The following is an 18,522-nucleotide window of genomic DNA, read 5'->3' on the forward strand; positions in this document are numbered from 1 at the left end:
ACACTCTATACCCTACACTCTATACCCTACACTCTATACCCTACACTCTATACCCTACACTCTACACCATACACTCTATACCCTACCCTCTATACCTTACACTCTATACCCTACACTCTACACAGTATACCCTACACTCTATACCCTACACTCTATACCCTATACTCTACACTTTATACCCTACACTCTATACCCTACACTCTATACCCTACACTCTACACCATACACTCTATACCCTACCCTCTATACCTTACACTCTATACCCTACACTCTACACAATATACCCTACACTCTATACCTTACACTCTACACTCTATACCCTACACTCTATACCATACACTCTATACCCTACACTCTATACCCTACACTCTACACTTTATACACTACACTCTATACCCTACACTCTACACCATACACTCTGTACCCTACCCTCTATACCTTACACTCCATACCCTACACTCTACACAGTATACCCTACACTCTATACCCTACACTCTACACTTTATACCCTACACTCTATACCCTACACTCTATACCCTACACTCTACACCATACACTCTATACCCTACCCTCTATACCTTACACTCTATACCCTACACTCTACACAGTATACCCTACACTCTATACCCTACACTCTACACTCTATACCCTACACTCTATACCATACACTCTATACCCTACACTCTATACCCTACACTCTACACTCTACACACTATACCCTACACTCTATACCCTACACTCTATACCCTACACTCTACACTTTATACCCTACACTCAATACCCTACACTCTATACCCTACACTCTACACTCTACACACTATACCCTACACTCTATACCCTACACTCTATACCCTACACTCTATACCCTACACTCTACACTCTATACCCTACACTCTCTACCCTACACTCTATACCCTACACTCTACACTTTATACCCTACACTCAATACCCTACACTCTATACCCTACATTCTATACCCTCCACTCTATACCCTCCACTCTATACCCTACACTCTACACTCTACACCCTACACTTTACACTCTATACCCTACACTCTATACCCTACACTCTACACTTTATACCCTACACTCTATACCCTACACTCTATACCCTACACTCTATACCCTACACGCTATACCCTACACTCTATACACTACACTCTATACCCTACACTCTATACCCTACACTCTACACCCTACACTCTATACCCTACACCCTATACCCTACACTCTATACCCTACACTCTACACCCTACACTCTATACCCTACACTCTATACCCTACACTCTATACCCTACACTCTACACTCTATACCCTACACTCTACACTCTATACCCTACACTCTATACCTTGCAATCTATACCATACACTCTATACCATACACTCTATCCCCTACACTCTATACCATACACTTTACACCATATACCCTACTTTTTATACCCTACACTCTACACTCTATACCCTACACTCTATACCCTACACTCTACACTCTATACCCTACACTCTACACTCTATACCCTACACTCTACACCCTACACTCTATACCATACACTGTATACCCTACACTCTACTCTCTATACCCTACACTCTATACCCTACACTCTATACCCTACACTCTATACCCTACACCCTACGCTCTATACCCTACACTCTATACCCTACACTCTACACTCTATACCCTACACTCTATTCCATACACTCTATACCCTACACTCTATACCCTACACTCTACACTCTATACCCTACACTCTGCACTTTACACTCTATACCCTACACTCTATACTCTATACCCTACACTCTATACCGTACATTCTACACTCTATACCCTACACTCTATACCCTACTCTCTAATCCCTACTCTCTACACTCTATACCCTACACTCTATACCCTACACTCTATACCCTACACTCTACACCCTACACTCTATACCCTACACTCTATACCCTACACTCTATACCCTACACTCTACACTCTATACCCTACACTCTATACCATACACTCTACACTCTATTCCCTACACTCTATACCATACACTCTATACCCTACACTCTATACCCTACACTATAAACTCTATACCCTACACTCTACACTCTATACCATACCCTCTATACCCTACACTCTATACCCTACACTCTACACTCTATACCATACCCTCTATACCCTACACTCTATACCCTACACTCTACACTCTATACCCTACAATCTATACCCTACACTGTATACCCTACACTCTATACACTACACTCTACACTCTATACCCTACACTCTATACCATACACTCTACACCCTACACTCTATACCATACACTCTACACCATACACTCTATACCATACACTCTATACCCCACACTCTACACTCTATACCCTACACTCTATACCCTACACTCTATACTATACACTCTATACCCTACACTCTATACCCTACACTATACACTCTATACCCTACACTCTACACCATACACTCTATACCCTACACTCTACACTCTACACTATACACTCTATACCCTACAATCTATACCTTACACTCTATACCCTACACTCTATACCCTACACTCTATACCCTACACTCTACACTCTATAACCTACACTCTATACCATACACTCTATATCCTACACTCTATACCCTACACTCTACACATAGAGTGTAGGGTATAGAGTGTATGGTATAAAGTGTAGAGTGTAGGGTATAGAGTGTAGGGTATAGAGTGTAGGGTATAGAGTGTAGAGTGTAGGGTATAGAGTGTAGGGTATAGAGTGTAGGGTATAGAGTGTAGGGTATAAAGTGTAGAGTGTAGGGTATAGAGTGTAGGGTATAGAGTGTAGGGTATAGAGTGTAGAGTGTAGGGTATAGAGTGTAGGGTATAAAGTGTAGGGCATAGAGTGTAGAGTGTAGGGTATAGAGTGTAGAGTGTAGGGTATACAGTGTAGGGTATAGAGTGTAGGGTATAGAGTGTAGAGTATAGAGTGTAGAGTGTAGGGTATAGAGTGTACGGTATAGAGTGTATGGTATAGAGTGTATGGTATATAGTGTAGGGTATAGAGTGTTTGTTATAGAGTGTAGGGTATAGAGTGTAGCGTGTAGGGAATAGATTGTAGAGTGTAGAGTGTAGGGTATAGAGTGCAAGGTATAGAGTGTAGTGTATAGAGTGTATGTTATAGAGTGTAGGGTATAGAGTGTAGGGTATAGATTGTAGGGTATAGAGTGTAGAGTGTAGGGTATAGAGTGTAGGGTATAGAGTGTATGGTATAGAGTGTAGAGTGTAGGGTATAGACTGTAGGGTATAGAGTGTAGGGTATAGAGTATATGGTATAGAGTGTAGGGTATAGAGTGTAGAGTGTAGGGTATAGAGAGTAGGGTATAGAGTGTAGGGTAGTGTAGGGTAGTGTGGTGGTTGGGCATTTAGGAAATAGCGACCACAATATTGTGCAGTTTCACCTGTCTTTCACTAGGGGGACTTGTCAGGGAGTCACAAAAACATTGAACTTTAGGAAGGCAAAGTTTGAACAGCTTAGAGATGTCCTTAATCTGGTAGACTGGGACAATATCCTCAGAAATGAGAATACAGATAATAAATGGGAAATGTTTAAGAACATCCTAAATAGGCAGTGTAAGCGGTTTATACCTTGTGGGAATAAAAGGACTAGAAATAGGAAAAACCCAATGTGGCTAAACAAAGAAGTAAGACAGGCAATTAACAGTAAAAAGAAAGCATTTGCACTACTAAAGCAGGATGGCACCATTGAAGCTCTAAAAAACTATAGGGAGAAAAATACTTTATCTAAAAAACTAATTAAAGCTGCCAAAAAGGAAACAGAGAAGCACATTGCTAAGGAGAGTAAAACTAATCCCAAACTGTTCTTCAACTATATCAATAGTAAAAGAATAAAAACTGAAAATGTAGGCCCCTTAAAAAATAGTGAGGAAAGAATGGTTGTAGATGACGAGGAAAAAGCTAACATATTAAACACCTTCTTCTCCACGGTATTCACGGTGGAAAATGAAATGCTAGGTGAAATCCCAAGAAACAATGAAAACCCTATATTAAGGGTCACCAATCTAACCCAAGAAGAGGTGCGAAACCGGCTAAATAAGATTAAAATAGATAAATCTCCGGGTCCGGATGGCATACACCCACGAGTACTAAGAGAACTAAGTAATGTAATAGATAAACCATTATTTCTTATTTTTAGTGACTCTATAGCAACAGGGTCTGTTCCGCAGGACTGGCGCATAGCAAATGTGGTGCCAATATTCAAAAAGGGCTCTAAAAGTGAACCTGGAAATTATAGGCCAGTAAGTCTAACCTCTATTGTTGGTAAAATATTTGAAGGGTTTCTGAGGGATGTTATTCTGGATTATCTCAATGAGAATAACTGTGTAACTCCATATCAGCATGGGTTTATGAGAAATCGCTCCTGTCAAACCAATCTAATCAGTTTTTATGAAGAGGTAAGCTATAGACTGGACCACGGTGAGTCATTGGACGTGGTATATCTCGATTTTTCCAAAGCGTTTGATACCGTGCCGCACAAGAGGTTGGTACACAAAATGAGAATGCTTGGTCTGGGGGAAAATGTGTGTAAATGGGTTAGTAACTGGCTTAGTGATAGAAAGCAGAGGGTGGTTATAAATGGTATAGTCTCTAACTGGGTCGCTGTGACCAGTGGGGTACCGCAGGGGTCAGTATTGGGACCTGTTCTCTTCAACATATTCATTAATGATCTGGTAGAAGGTTTACACAGTAAAATATCGATATTTGCAGATGATACAAAACTATGTAAAGCAGTTAATACAAGAGAAGATAGTATTCTGCTACAGATGGATCTGGATAAGTTGGAAACTTGGGCTGAAAGGTGGCAGATGAGGTTTAACAATGATAAATGTAAGGTTATACACATGGGAAGAGGGAATCAATATCACCATTACACACTGAACGGGAAACCACTGGGTAAATCTGACAGGGAGAAGGACTTGGGGATCCTAGTTAATGATAAACTTACCTGGAGCAGCCAGTGCCAGGCAGCAGCTGCCAAGGCAAACAGGATCATGGGGTGCATTAAAAGAGGTCTGGATACACATGATGAGAGCATTATACTGCCTCTGTACAAATCCCTAGTTAGACCGCACATGGAGTACTGTGTCCAGTTTTGGGCACCGGTGCTCAGGAAGGATATAATGGAACTAGAGAGAGTACAAAGGAGGGCAACAAAATTAATAAAGGGGATGGGAGAACTACAATACCCAGATAGATTAGCGAAATTAGGATTATTTAGTCTAGAAAAAAGACGACTGAGGGGCGATCTAATAACCATGTATAAGTATATAAGGGGACAATACAAATATCTCGCTGAGGATCTGTTTATACCAAGGAAGGTGACGGGCACAAGGGGGCATTCTTTGCGTCTGGAGGAGAGAAGGTTTTTCCACCAACATAGAAGAGGATTCTTTACTGTTAGGGCAGTGAGAATCTGGAATTGCTTGCCTGAGGAGGTGGTGATGGCGAACTCAGTCGAGGGGTTCAAGAGAGGCCTGGATGTCTTCCTGGAGCAGAACAATATTGTATCATACAATTATTAGGTTCTGTAGAAGGACGTAGATCTGGGGATTTATTATGATGGAATATAGGCTGAACTGGATGGACAAATGTCTTTTTTCGGCCTTACTAACTATGTTACTATGTTACTATGTTACTATGTATAGAGTGTAGGGTATAGATTGTAGGGTATAGAGTGTAGAGTGTAGGGTTTAGAGTGTAAGGTATAGAGTGTATGGTATAGAGTGTAGAGTGTAGGGTATAGAGTGTATAGTGTAGGGTATAGAGTGTAGGGTATAGAGTGTATGGTATAGAGTGTAGGGAATAGAGTGTAGAGTGTAGGGTATAGAGTGTATGGTATAGAGTGTAGAGTGTAGGGTATAGAGTGTAGGGTATAGAGTGTAGGGTATAGAGTGTAGAGTGTAGGGTATAGAGTGTAGGGTATAGAGTGTAGGGTATAGAGTGTAGAGTGTAGGGATTAGAGTGTAGGATATAGAATGTAGGGTATAGAGTGTAGAATGTACGGTATAGAGTGTAGGGTATAGAGTATAGAGTGTAGGGTATAGAGTGTAGGGTGTAGAGTGTAAAGTGTAGAGTGTAGGGTATAGAGTGTAGAGTATAGGGTATAGAGAGTAGGGTATAGAGTGTAGGGTATAGAGTGTAGGGTATAGATTGTAGGGTATAGAGTGTAGAGTGTAGGGTATAGAGTGTAAGGTATAGAGTGTATGGTATAGAGTGCAGAGTGTAGGGTATAGAGTGTATAGTGTAGGGTATAGAGTGTAGGGTATAGAGTGTATGGTATAGAGTGTAGGGAATAGAGTGTAGAGTGTAGGGTATAGAGTGTATGGTATAGAGTGTAGGGTATAGAGTGTAGAGTGTAGGGTATAGAGTGTAGGGTATAGAGTGTAGGGTATAGAGTGTAGGGTATAGAGTGTAGAGTGTAGGGTATAGAGTGTAGGGTATAGAGTGTAGGGTATAGAGTGTAGAGTGTAGGGATTAGAGTGTAGGGATTAGAGTGTAGGGTATAGAGTGTAGGGTATAGAGTGTAGGGTATAGAGTATAGAGTGTAGGGTATAGAGTGTAGGGTACAGAGTGTAAAGTGTAGAGTGTAGGGTATAGAGTGTAGAGTGTAGGGTATAGAGTGTAGAGTGTACGGTATAGAGTGTATGGAATAGAGTGTAGGGTATAGAGTGTAGAGTGTAGGATATAGAGTGTAGGGTATAGAGCGTAGGGTGTAGGGTATAGAGTGTAGGGTATAGAGTGTAGGGTATAGAGTGTAGACTGTAGGGTATAGAGTGTATGGTATAGAGTGTAGGGTGTAGAGTGTAGGGTATAGAGTGTATGGTATACAGTTTAGAGTGTAGAGTGTAGGGTATAGAGTGTAGGGTATAGAGTGTATGGTATAGAGTGTAGGGTATAGAGTGTAGAGTGTAGGGTATAGAGTGTAGGGTATATAGTGTAGGGTATAGAGTGTATGGTATAGAGTGTAGGGTATAGAGTGTAGAGTGTAGGGTATAGGGTGTAGGGTATAGAGTGTAGGATATAGAGTGTATGGTATAGAGTGTAGGTTATAGAGTGTAGAGTGTAGGGTATAGAGTGTAGGGTGTAGAGTGTAGGGTATAGAGTGTAGGGTATAGAGTGTAAGGTATAGATTGTAGGGTATAGAGTGTATAGCGTAGAGTGTAGAGTGTAGGGTATAGAGTGTATGGTGTAGAGTGTAGGGTATAGAGTGTATAGTGTAGGGTATAGAGTGTAGGGTATAGAGTGTATAGAATAGAGTGTAGGGTATAGAGTGTAGGGTATAGAGTGTAGAGTGTGGGGTATAGAGTGTATGGTATAGAGTGTATGGTGTAGAGTGTATGGTATAGAGTGTAGGGTATAGAGTGTAGGGTATAGAGTGTAGGGTATAGAGTGTAGGGTATAGAGTGTAGGGTATAGAGTGTAGGGTATAGATTGTAGGGTATATAGTGTAGAGTGTAGGGTATAGAGTGTAGGGTATAGAGGGTATGGTATAGAGTGTAGAGTGTAGGGTATAGAGTTTATAGTGTAGGGTATAGAGTGTAGGGTATAGTGTATGGTATAGAGTGTAGGGAATAGAGTGTAGAGTGTATGGTATAGAGTGTAGGGTATATAGTGTAGAGTGTAGGGTATAGAGTGTAGGGTATAGAGTGTAGGGGACAGAGTGTAGGGTGTAGAGTGTAGGGTATAGAGTGTAGGGTATAGAGTGTAGAGTGTAAGGATTAGAGTGTAGGGTAAAGAGTGTAGGGTATAGAGTGTAGAATGTACGGTATAGAGTGTAGGGTATAGAGTATAGATTGTAGGGTATAGAGTGTAGGGTATAGCGTGTAGAGGGTAGGGTATAGAGTGTAGGGTATAGAGTGTATGGAATAGAGTGTAGGGTATAGAGTGTAGAGTGTAGGGTACAGAGTGTAGGGTATAGAGCGTAGGGTGTAGGGTATAGAGTGTAGGGTATAGAGTGTAGGGTATAGAGTGTAGAGTGTAGGGTATAGAGTGTATGGTATAGAGTGTAGGGTGTAGAGTGTAGGGTATAGAGTGTAGAGTGTAGGGTATAGAGTGTAGAGTGTAGGGTATAGAGTGTAGGGTATAGAGTGTAGAGTGTAGGGTATAGAAAGTAGGGTATAGGGTGTAAAGTGTATGGTATAGAGTGTAGGGGATAGAGTGTATGGTATAGAGTGTATGGTATAGAGTGTAGGGTAGAGAGTGTAGGGTATAGAGTGTAGAGTGTATGGTATAGAGTGTAGGGGATAGAGTGTATGGTATAGAGTGTATGGTATAGAGTGTATGGTATAGATTGTAGGGTATAGAGTGTAGGGTATAGAGTGTAGGGTATAGAGTGTAGGGTGTAGAGTGTAGGGTATAGAGTGTAGGGTATCGGGTGTAGGGTATAGAGTGTAGGGTGTAGAGTGTAGGGTATAGAGTGTAGGGTATAGAGTGTAGTGTATAGAGTGTAGGGTATAGCGTGTAGGGTATAGAGTGTAGGGTATAGAGTGTAGAGTGTAGGGTATAGAGTGTAGGGTATAGAGTGTAAAGTGTAGGGTGTAGAGTGTAGAGTGTAGGGTATAGAGTGGAGGGTATAGAGTGGAGGGTATAGAGTGTAGGGTATAGAGTGTAGGGTATAGAGTGTAGGGTATAGAGTGTAGGGTATAAAGTGTAGAGTGTAGGGTATAGAGTGTAGGGTATAGAGTATAGAGTGTAGGGTATAGGGTATAGAGTGTAGAGTGTACGGTATAGAGTGTAGGGTATAGAGTATAGAGTGTAGGGTATAGAGTATAGGGTATAGTGTGTAAAGTGTATAGTGTAGGGTATAGAGTGTAGAGTATAAAGTGTAGAGTGTAGGGTATAGAGTGTAGGGTATAGAGTATAGAGTGTAGGGTATAGGGTATAGAGTGTAGAGTGTACGGTATAGAGTGTAGGGTATAGAGTATAGAGTGTAGGGTATAGAGTATAGAGTGTAGGGTATAGAGTATAGGGTATAGTGTGTAAAGTGTATAGTGTAGGGTATAGAGTGTAGAGTGTAGGGTATAGAGTGTAGGGTATAGAGTGTATGGAATAGAGTGTAAGGTATAGAGTTTAGAGTGCAGAGTGTAGAGTGTAGGGTATAGAGTGTAGAGTATAGGGTATAGAGTGTAGGGTATAGAGTGTATGGAATAGAGTGTGAAGTGTAGAGTGTAGGGTATAGAGTGTAGGGTATAGAGTGTATGGAATAGAGTGTAGAGTGTAGGGTATAGAGTGTAGGGTATAGAGTGTAGAGTGTAGGGATTAGAGTGTATGGTATAGAGTGTAGGGTGTAGAGTGTATGCTATAGAGTGTGGGGTATAGAGTGTAGAGTGTAGGGTATAAAGTGTAGGGCATAGAGTGTAGAGTGTAGAGTGTAGGGTATAGAGTGTAGAGTGTAGGGTATAGAGTGTATGGTATAGAGTGTAGAGTGTAGGGTATAAAGTGTAGAGCATAGAGTGTAGAGTGTAGGGTATAGAGTGTAGAGTGTAGGGTATACAGTGTAGGGTATAGAGTGTAGGGTATAGAGTGTAGAGTATAGAGTGTAGAGTGTAGGGTATAGAGTGTACGGTATAGAGTGTATGGTATAGAGTGTATGGTATATAGTGCACTGTATAGAGTGTTTGTTATAGAGTGTAGGGTATAGAGTGTAGCGTGTAGGGTATAGATTGTAGACTGCAGAGTGTAGGGTATAGAGTGCAAGGTATAGAGTGTAGTGTATAGAGTGTATGTTATAGAGTGTAGGCTATAGAGTGTAGAGTGTAGGGTATAGAGTAGGGTATAGAGTGTAGGGTATAGATTGTAGGGTATAGAGTGTAGAGTGTAGGGTATAGAGTGTAGGGTATAGAGTGTATGGTATAGAGTGTAGAGTGTAGGGTATAGACTGTAGGGTATAGAGTGTATGGTATAGAGTGTATGGTATAGAGTGTAGGGTATAGAGTGTAGAGTGTAGGATATAGAGAGTAGGGTATAGAGTGTAGGGTATAGAGTGTAGGGTATAGATTGTAGGGTATAGAGTGTAGAGTGTAGGGTATAGGGTGTAAGGTATAGAGTGTATGTTATAGAGTGTAGAGTGTAGGGTATAGAGTGTATAGTGTAGGGTATAGAGTGTAGGGTATAGAGTGTATGGTATAGAGTGTAGGGAATAGAGTGTAGAGTGTAGTGTATAGAGTGTATGGTATAGAGTGTAGGGTATAGAGTGTAGAGTGTAGGGTACAGAGTGTAGGGTATAGAGTGTAGGGTATAGAGTGTAGGGTATAGAGTGTAGAGTGTAGGGATTATAGTGTAGGGTATAGAGTGTAGGGTATAGAGTGTAGAATGTACGGTATAGAGTGTAGGGTATAGAGTATAGAGTGTAGGGTATAGAGTGTAGGGTATAGAGTGTAAAGTGTAGAGTGTAGGGTATAGAGTGTAGGGTATAGAGTGTATGGAATAGAGTGTAGGGTATAGAGTGTAGAGTGTAGATTATAGAGTGTAGGGTATAGAGCGTAGGGTGTAGGGTATAGAGTGTAGGGTATAGAGTGTAGGGTATAGAGTGTAGACTGTAGGGTATAGAGTGTATGGTATAGAGTGTAGGGTGTAGAGTGTAGGGTATAGAGTGTATGGTATACAGTTTAGAGTGTAGAGTGTAGGGTATAGAGTGTAGGGTATAGAGTGTAGAATGTACGGTATAGAGTGTAGGGTATAGAGTGTATGGAATAGAGTGTAGGGTATAGAGTGTAGAGTGTAGAGTGTAGGGTATAGAGTGTAGGGTATAGAGCGTAGGGTGTAGGGTATACAGTGTAGGGTATAGAGTGTAGGGTATAGAGTGTAGAGTGTAGGGTATAGAGTGTATGGTATAGAGTGTAGGGTGTAGAGTGTAGGGTATAGAGTGTAGAGTGTAGGGTATAGAGTGTAGACTGTAGGATATAGAGTGTAGGGTATAGAGTGTAGAGTGTAGGGTATAGAAAGTAGGGTATAGAGTGTAAAGTGTATGGTATAGAGTGTAGGGGACAGAGTGTATGGTATAGAGTGTATGGTATAGAGTGTAGGGTAGAGAGTGTAGGGTATAGAGTGTAGAGTGTAGGGTATATAGTGTAGGGTGTAGAGTGTAGGGTATAGAGTGTAGGGTATAGAGTGTAGAGTGTATGGTATAGAGTGTAGGGGATAGAGTGTATGGTATAGAGTGTATGGTATAGAGTGTATGGTATAGATTGTAGGGTATAGAGTGTAGGGTATAGAGTGTAGAGTGTAGGGTATAGAGTGTAGAGTGTAGGGTATAGAGTGTAGGGTATAGAGTGTAGGGTATAGAGTGTAGGGTGTAGAGTGTAGGGTATAGAGTGTAGGGTATAGGGTGTAGGGTATAGAGTGTAGGGTGTAGAGTGTAGGGTATAGAGTGTAGGGTATAGAGTGTAGGATATAGAGTGTAGGGTACAGCGTGTAGGGTATATAGTGTAGGGTATAGAGTGTAGGGTATAGAATGTAGGGTATAAAGTGTAGAGTGTAGGGTATAGAGTGTAGGGTATAGAGTGTAAAGTGTAGAGTGTAGGGTGTAGAGTGTAGGGTATAGAGTGTAGGGTATAGAGTGTAGGGTATAGAGTGTAGGGTATAAAGTGTAGAGTGTAGGGTATAGAGTGTAGGGTATAGAGTGTAGAGTGTAGGGTATAGAGTGTAGGGTATAGAGTGTAGGGTATAGAGTGTATGGAATAGAGTGTAGGGTATAGAGTGTAGAGTGTAGGGTATAGAGTGTAGGGTATAGAGCGTAAGGAATAGAGTGTAGGGTATAGAGTGTAGAGTGTAGGGTATAGAGTGTAGGGTATAGAGCGTAGGGTGTAGGGTATAGAGTGTAGGGTATAGAGTGTAGAGTGTAGGGTATAGAAAGTAGGGTATAGAGTGTAAAGTGTATGGTATAGAGTGTAGGGGACAGAGTGTATGTTATAGAGTGTATGGTATAGAGTGTAGGGTAGAGAGTGTAGGGTGTAGAATGTAGGCTATAGAGTGTAGGGTATAGGGTGTAGGGTATAGGGTGTAGGGTATAGAGTGTAGGGTGTAGAGTGTAGGGTATAGATTGTAGGGTATAGAGTGTAGGATATAGAGTGTAGGGTATAGCGTGTAGGGTATATAGTGTAGGGTATAGATTGTAGGGTATAGAGTGTAGGGTATAAAGTGTAGAGTGTAGGGTATAGAGTGTAGGGTATAGAGTGTAAAGTGTAGAGTGTAGGGTGTAGAGTGTAGGGTATAGAGTGGAGGGTATAGAGTGTAGGGTATAGAGTGTAGGGTATAAAGTGTAGAGTGTAGGGTATATAGTGTGGGGTGTAGAGTGTAGGGTATAGAGTGTAGGGTATAGAGTGTAGGGTATAGAGTGTAGGGTATAAAGTGTAGAGTCTAGGGTATAGAGTGTAGGGTATAGAGTGTAGGGTATAGAGTGTAGGGTATAGAGTGTAGAGTGTAGGGTATAGAGTGTAGGGTATAGAGTGTAGGGTATAGAGTGTAGGGTATAGAGTGTAGGGTATAGAGTGTAGGTTATAAAGTGTAGAGTGTAGGGTATAGAGTGTAGGGTATAGAGTGTAGGGTATAGAGTGTAGAGTGTAGGGTATAGAGTGTAGGGTATAGAGTGTAGGGTATAGAGTGTAGAGTGTAGGGTATAGATTGTAGGGTATACTGTGTAGAGTGTAGGGTATAGAGTGTAAGGTATAGAGGGTAGGGTATAGAGTGTATGTTGTAGAGTGTAGGGTATAGAGTGTAGGGTATAGAGTCTAGGGTATAGAGTGTATGGTATAGAGTTTAGGGTATAGAGTGTAGGGTATAGAGTGTAAGCTATAAAGTGTAGGGTGTAGAGTGTAGGGTATAGAGTGTAGGGTATAGAGTGTTGGGTATAGAGTGTAGGGTATAGAGTGTAGGGTATAGAGTGTAGAGTGTAGGGTATAGAGTGTAGGGTATAAAATGTAAGCTATAACGTGTAGGGTGTAGAGTGTAGGGTATAGAGTGTAGGGTATAGAGTGTAGGGTATAGAGTGTATGGAATAGAGTGTAGGGTATAGAGTGTAGAGTGTAGGGTATAGAGTGTAGAGCATAGAGCGTAGGGTGTAGGGTATAGAGTGTAGGGTATAGAGTGTAGGGTATAGAGTGTAGAGTGTAGGGTATAGAGTGTATGGTATAGAGTGTAGGGTGTAGAGTGTAGGGTATAGAGTGTATGGTATACAGTTTAGAGTGTAGAGTGTGGGGTATAGAGTGTAGGGTATAGAGTGTATGGTATAGAGTGTAGGGTATAGAGTGTAGAGTGTAGGGTATAGAGTGTAGGGTATAGAGTGTAGGGTATAGAGTGTATGGTATAGAGTGTAGGGTATAGAGTGTAGGGTATAGAGTGTAGGGTATAGAGTGTAGGATATAGAGTGTATGGTATAGAGTGTAGGTTATAGAGTGTAGAGTGTAGGGTATAGAGTGTAGGGTATAGAGTGTAGGGTATAGAGTGTAAGGTATAGATTGTAGGGTATAGAGTGTATAGCGTAGAGTATAGAGTGTAGGGTATAGAGTGTATGGTGTAGGGTATAGAGTGTAGGGTATAGAGTGTATAGTATAGAGTGTAGGGTATAAAGTGTATGGTATAGAGTGTAGAGTGTAGGGTATAGAGTGTAGGGTATAGAGTGTAGGGTATAGATTGTAGGGTATAGAGTGTAGAGTGTAGGGTATAGAGTGTAGGGTATAGAGTGTATGGTATAGAGTGTAGAGTGTAGGGTATAGAGTGTATAGAGTAGGGTATAGAGTGTAGGGTATAGAGTGTATGGCATAGAATGTAGGGAATAGAGTGTAGAGTGTATGGTATAGAGTGTAGGGTATAGAGTGTAGAGTGTAGGGTATAGAGTGTAGGGTATAGAGTGTAGGGTGTAGAGTGTAGGGTATAGAGTGTAGGGTATAGAGTGTAGAGTGTAGGGATTAGAGTGTAGGGTATAGAGTGTAGGGTATAGAGTGTAGAATGTACGGTATAGAGTGTAGGGTATAGAGTATAGAGTGTAGGGTATAGAGTGTAAAGTGTAGAGTGTAGGGTATAGAGTGTAGAGTGTAGGGTATAGAGTGTAGGGTATAGAGTGTATGGAATAGAGTGTAGGGTATAGAGTGTAGAGTGTAGGGTATAGAATGTAGGGTAAAGAGTGTAGGGTGTAGGGTATAGAGTGTAGGGTATAGAGTGTAGGGTATAGAGTGTAGAGTGTAGGGTATAGAGTGTATGGTATAGAGTGTAGGGTGTAGAGTGCAGAGTATAGAGTGTAGAGTGTAGGGTATAGAGTGTAAAGTGTAGGGTATAGAGTGTAGGGTATAGAGTGTAGAGTGTAGGGTATAGAAAGTAGGGTATAGAGTGTAAAGTGTATGGTATAGAGTGTAGGGGACAGAGTGTATGGTATAGAGTGTATGGTATAGAGTGTAGGGTAGAGATTGTAGGGTGTAGAGTGTAGGGTATATAGTGTAGGGTGTAGAGTGTAGGGTATAGAGTGTAGGGTATAGAGTGTAGAGTGTATGGTATAGACTGTACGGGATAGAGTGTATGGTATATAGTGTATGGTATAGATTGTAGGGTATAGAGTGTAGTGTTTAGAGTGTAGAGTGTAGGGTATAGAGTGTAGAGTGTAGGGTATAGAGTGTAGGGTATAGAGTGTAGGGTATAGAGTGTAGGGTGTAGAGTGTAGGGTATAGAGTGTAGGGTATAGAGTGTAGGATATAGAGTGTATGGTATAGAGTGTAGGTTATAGAGTGTAGATTGTAGGGTATAGAGTGTAGGGTATAGAGTGTAAGGTATAGATTGTAGGGTATAGAGTGTATAGCGTAGAGTATAGAGTGTAGGGTATAGAGTGTATGGTGTAGAGTGTAGGGTATAGAGTGTATAGTGTAGGGTATAGAGTGTAGGGTATAGAGTGTATAGTATAGAGTGTAGGGTATAGAGTGTATGGTGTAGAGTGTAGGGTATAGAGTGTAGGATATAGAGTGTAGGGTATAGATTGTAGGGTATAGAGTGTAGAGTGTAGGGTATAGAGTGTAGGGTATAGAGTGTATGGTATAGAGTGTAGAGTGTAGGGTATAGAGTGTATAGTGTAGGGTATAGAGTGTAGGGTATAGAGTTTATGGCATAGAGTGTAGGGAATAGAGTGTAGAGTGTATGGTTTAGAGTGTAGGGTATAGAGTGTAGAGTGTAGGGTATAGAGTGTAGGGTATAGAGTGTAGGGTATAGAGTGTAGGGTGTAGAGTGTAGGGTATAGAGTGTAGGGTATAGAGTGAAGGGTATAGAGTGTAGAGTGTAGGGATTAGAGTGTAGGGTATAGAGTGTAAGGTATAGAGTGTAGAATGTACGGTATAGAGTGTAGGGTATAGAGTATAGAGTGTAGGGTATAGAGTGTAAAGTGTAGAGTGTAGGGTATAGAGTGTAGGGTATAGAGTGTATGGTATAGAGTGTAGAGTGTAGGGTATAGAGTGTATAGTGTAGGGTATAGAGTGTAGGGTATAGAGTTTATGGCATAGAGTGTAGGGAATAGAGTGTAGAGTGTATGGTTTAGAGTGTAGGGTATAGAGTGTAGAGTGTAGGGTATAGAGTGTAGGGTATAGAGTGTAGGGTATAGAGTGTAGGGTGTAGAGTGTAGGGTATAGAGTGTAGGGTATAGAGTGAAGGGTATAGAGTGTAGAGTGTAGGGATTAGAGTGTAGGGTATAGAGTGTAAGGTATAGAGTGTAGAATGTACGGTATAGAGTGTAGGGTATAGAGTATAGAGTGTAGGGTATAGAGTGTAAAGTGTAGAGTGTAGGGTATAGAGTGTAGAGTGTAGGGTATAGAGTGTAGGGTATAGAGTGTATGGAATAGAGTGTAGGGTATAGAGTGTAGAGTGTAGGGTATAGAGTGTAGGGTAAAGAGTGTATAGCGTAGAGTATAGAGTGTAGGGTATAGAGTGTATGGTGTAGAGTGTAGGGTATAGAGTGTAGAGTGTATGGTATAGACTGTAGGGGATAGAGTGTATGGTATAGAGTGTATGGTATAGAGTGTATGGTATCGATTGTAGGGTATAGAGTGTAGTGTTTAAAGTGTAGAGTGTAGGGTATAGAGTGTAGAGTGTAGGGTATAGAGTGTAGGGTATAGAGTGTAGGGTATAGAGTGTAGGGTGTAGAGTGTAGGGTATAGAGTGTAGGGTATAGGGTGTAGGGTATAGAGTGTAGGGTGTAGAGTGTAGGGTATATAGTGTAGGGTATAGAGTGTATGGTATAGAGTGTAGGGTATAGAGTGTAGAGTGTAGGGTATAGGGTGTAGGGTATAGAGTGTAGGATATAGAGTGTATGGTATAGAGTGTAGGTTATAGAGTGTAGAGTGTAGGGTATAGAGTGTAGGGTATAAAATGTAAGCTATAACGTGTAGGGTGTAGAGTGTAGGGTATAGAGTGTAGGGTATAGAGTGTAGGGTATAGAGTGTAGGGTATAGAGTGTATGGAATAGAGTGTAGGGTATAGAGTGTAGAGTGTAGGGTATAGAGTGTAAGGTATAGATTGTAGGGTATAGAGTGTATAGCATAGAGTGTAGAGTGTAGGGTATAGAGTGTATGGTGTAGAGTGTAGGGTATAGAGTGTATAGTGTAGGGTATAGAGTGTAGGGTATAGAGTGTATAGAATAGAGTGTAGGGTATAGAGTGTAGGGTATAGAGTGTAGAGTGTGGGGTATAGAGTGTATGGTATAGAGTGTATGGTGTAGAGTGTATGGTATAGAGTGTAGGGTATAGAGTGTAGGGTATAGAGTGTAGGGTATAGAGGGTATGGTATAGAGTGTAGAGTGTAGGGTATAGAGTGTAGGGTATAGAGTGTAGGGTATAGAGTGTAGGGTATAGATTGTAGGGTATATAGTGTAGAGTGTAGGGTATAGAGTGTAGGGTATAGAGGGTATGGTATAGAGTGTAGAGTGTAGGGTATAGAGTGTAGGGTATAGAGGGTATGGTATAGAGTGTAGAGTGTAGGGTATAGAGTTTATAGTGTAGGGTATAGAGTGTAGGGTATAGTGTATGGTATAGAGTGTAGGGAATTGAGTGTAGAGTGTATGGTATAGAGTGTAGGGTATATAGTGTAGAGTGTAGGGTATAGAGTGTAGGGTATAGAGTGTAGGGGACAGAGTGTAGGGTGTAGAGTGTAGGGTATAGAGTGTAGGGTATAGAGTGTAGAGTGTAAGGATTAGAGTGTAGGGTATAGAGTGTAGGGTATAGAGTGTAGAATGTACGGTATAGAGTGTAGGGTATAGAGTATAGATTGTAGGGTATAGAGTGTAGGGTATAGAGTGTAGAGGGTAGGGTATAGAGTGTAGGGTATAGAGTGTATGGAATAGAGTGTAGGGTATAGAGTGTAGAGTGTAGGGTACAGAGTGTAGGGTATAGAGCGTAGGGTGTAGGGTATAGAGTGTAGGGTATAGAGTGTAGGGTATAGAGTGTAGGGTATAGAGTGTAGAGTGTAGGGTATAGAGTGTATGGTATAGAGTGTAGGGTGTAGAGTGTAGGGTATAGAGTGTAGAGTGTAGGGTATAGAGTGTAGAGTGTAGGGTATAGAGTGTAGGGTATAGAGTGTAGGGTATAGAGTGTAGGGTGTAGAGTGTAGGGTATAGAGTGTAGGGTATAGAGTGAAGGGTATAGAGTGTAGAGTGTAGGGATTAGAGTGTAGGGTATAGAGTGTAAGGTATAGAGTGTAGAATGTACGGTATAGAGTGTAGGGTATAGAGTATAGAGTGTAGGGTATAGAGTGTAAAGTGTAGAGTGTAGGGTATAGAGTGTAGAGTGTAGGGTATAGAGTGTAGGGTATAGAGTGTATGGAATAGAGTGTAGGGTATAGAGTGTAGAGTGTAGGGTATAGAGTGTAGGGTAAAGAGTGTATAGCGTAGAGTATAGAGTGTAGGGTATAGAGTGTATGGTGTAGAGTGTAGGGTATAGAGTGTAGAGTGTATGGTATAGACTGTAGGGGATAGAGTGTATGGTATAGAGTGTATGGTATAGAGTGTATGGTATAGATTGTAGGGTATAGAGTGTAGTGTTTAAAGTGTAGAGTGTAGGGTATAGAGTGTAGAGTGTAGGGTATAGAGTGTAGGGTATAGAGTGTAGGGTATAGAGTGTAGGGTGTAGAGTGTAGGGTATAGAGTGTAGGGTATAGGGTGTAGGGTATAGAGTGTAGGGTGTAGAGTGTAGGGTATATAGTGTAGGGTATAGAGTGTATGGTATAGAGTGTAGGGTATAGAGTGTAGAGTGTAGGGTATAGGGTGTAGGGTATAGAGTGTAGGATATAGAGTGTATGGTATAGAGTGTAGGTTATAGAGTGTAGAGTGTAGGGTATAGAGTGTAGGGTATAAAATGTAAGCTATAACGTGTAGGGTGTAGAGTGTAGGGTATAGAGTGTAGGGTATAGAGTGTAGGGTATAGAGTGTAGGGTATAGAGTGTATGGAATAGAGTGTAGGGTATAGAGTGTAGAGTGTAGGGTATAGAGTGTAGGGTATAGAGTG

Source organism: Ranitomeya imitator, chromosome 1 (assembly GCF_032444005.1).
Source record: "Ranitomeya imitator isolate aRanImi1 chromosome 1, aRanImi1.pri, whole genome shotgun sequence".
NCBI lineage: Eukaryota > Metazoa > Chordata > Amphibia > Anura > Dendrobatidae > Ranitomeya > Ranitomeya imitator.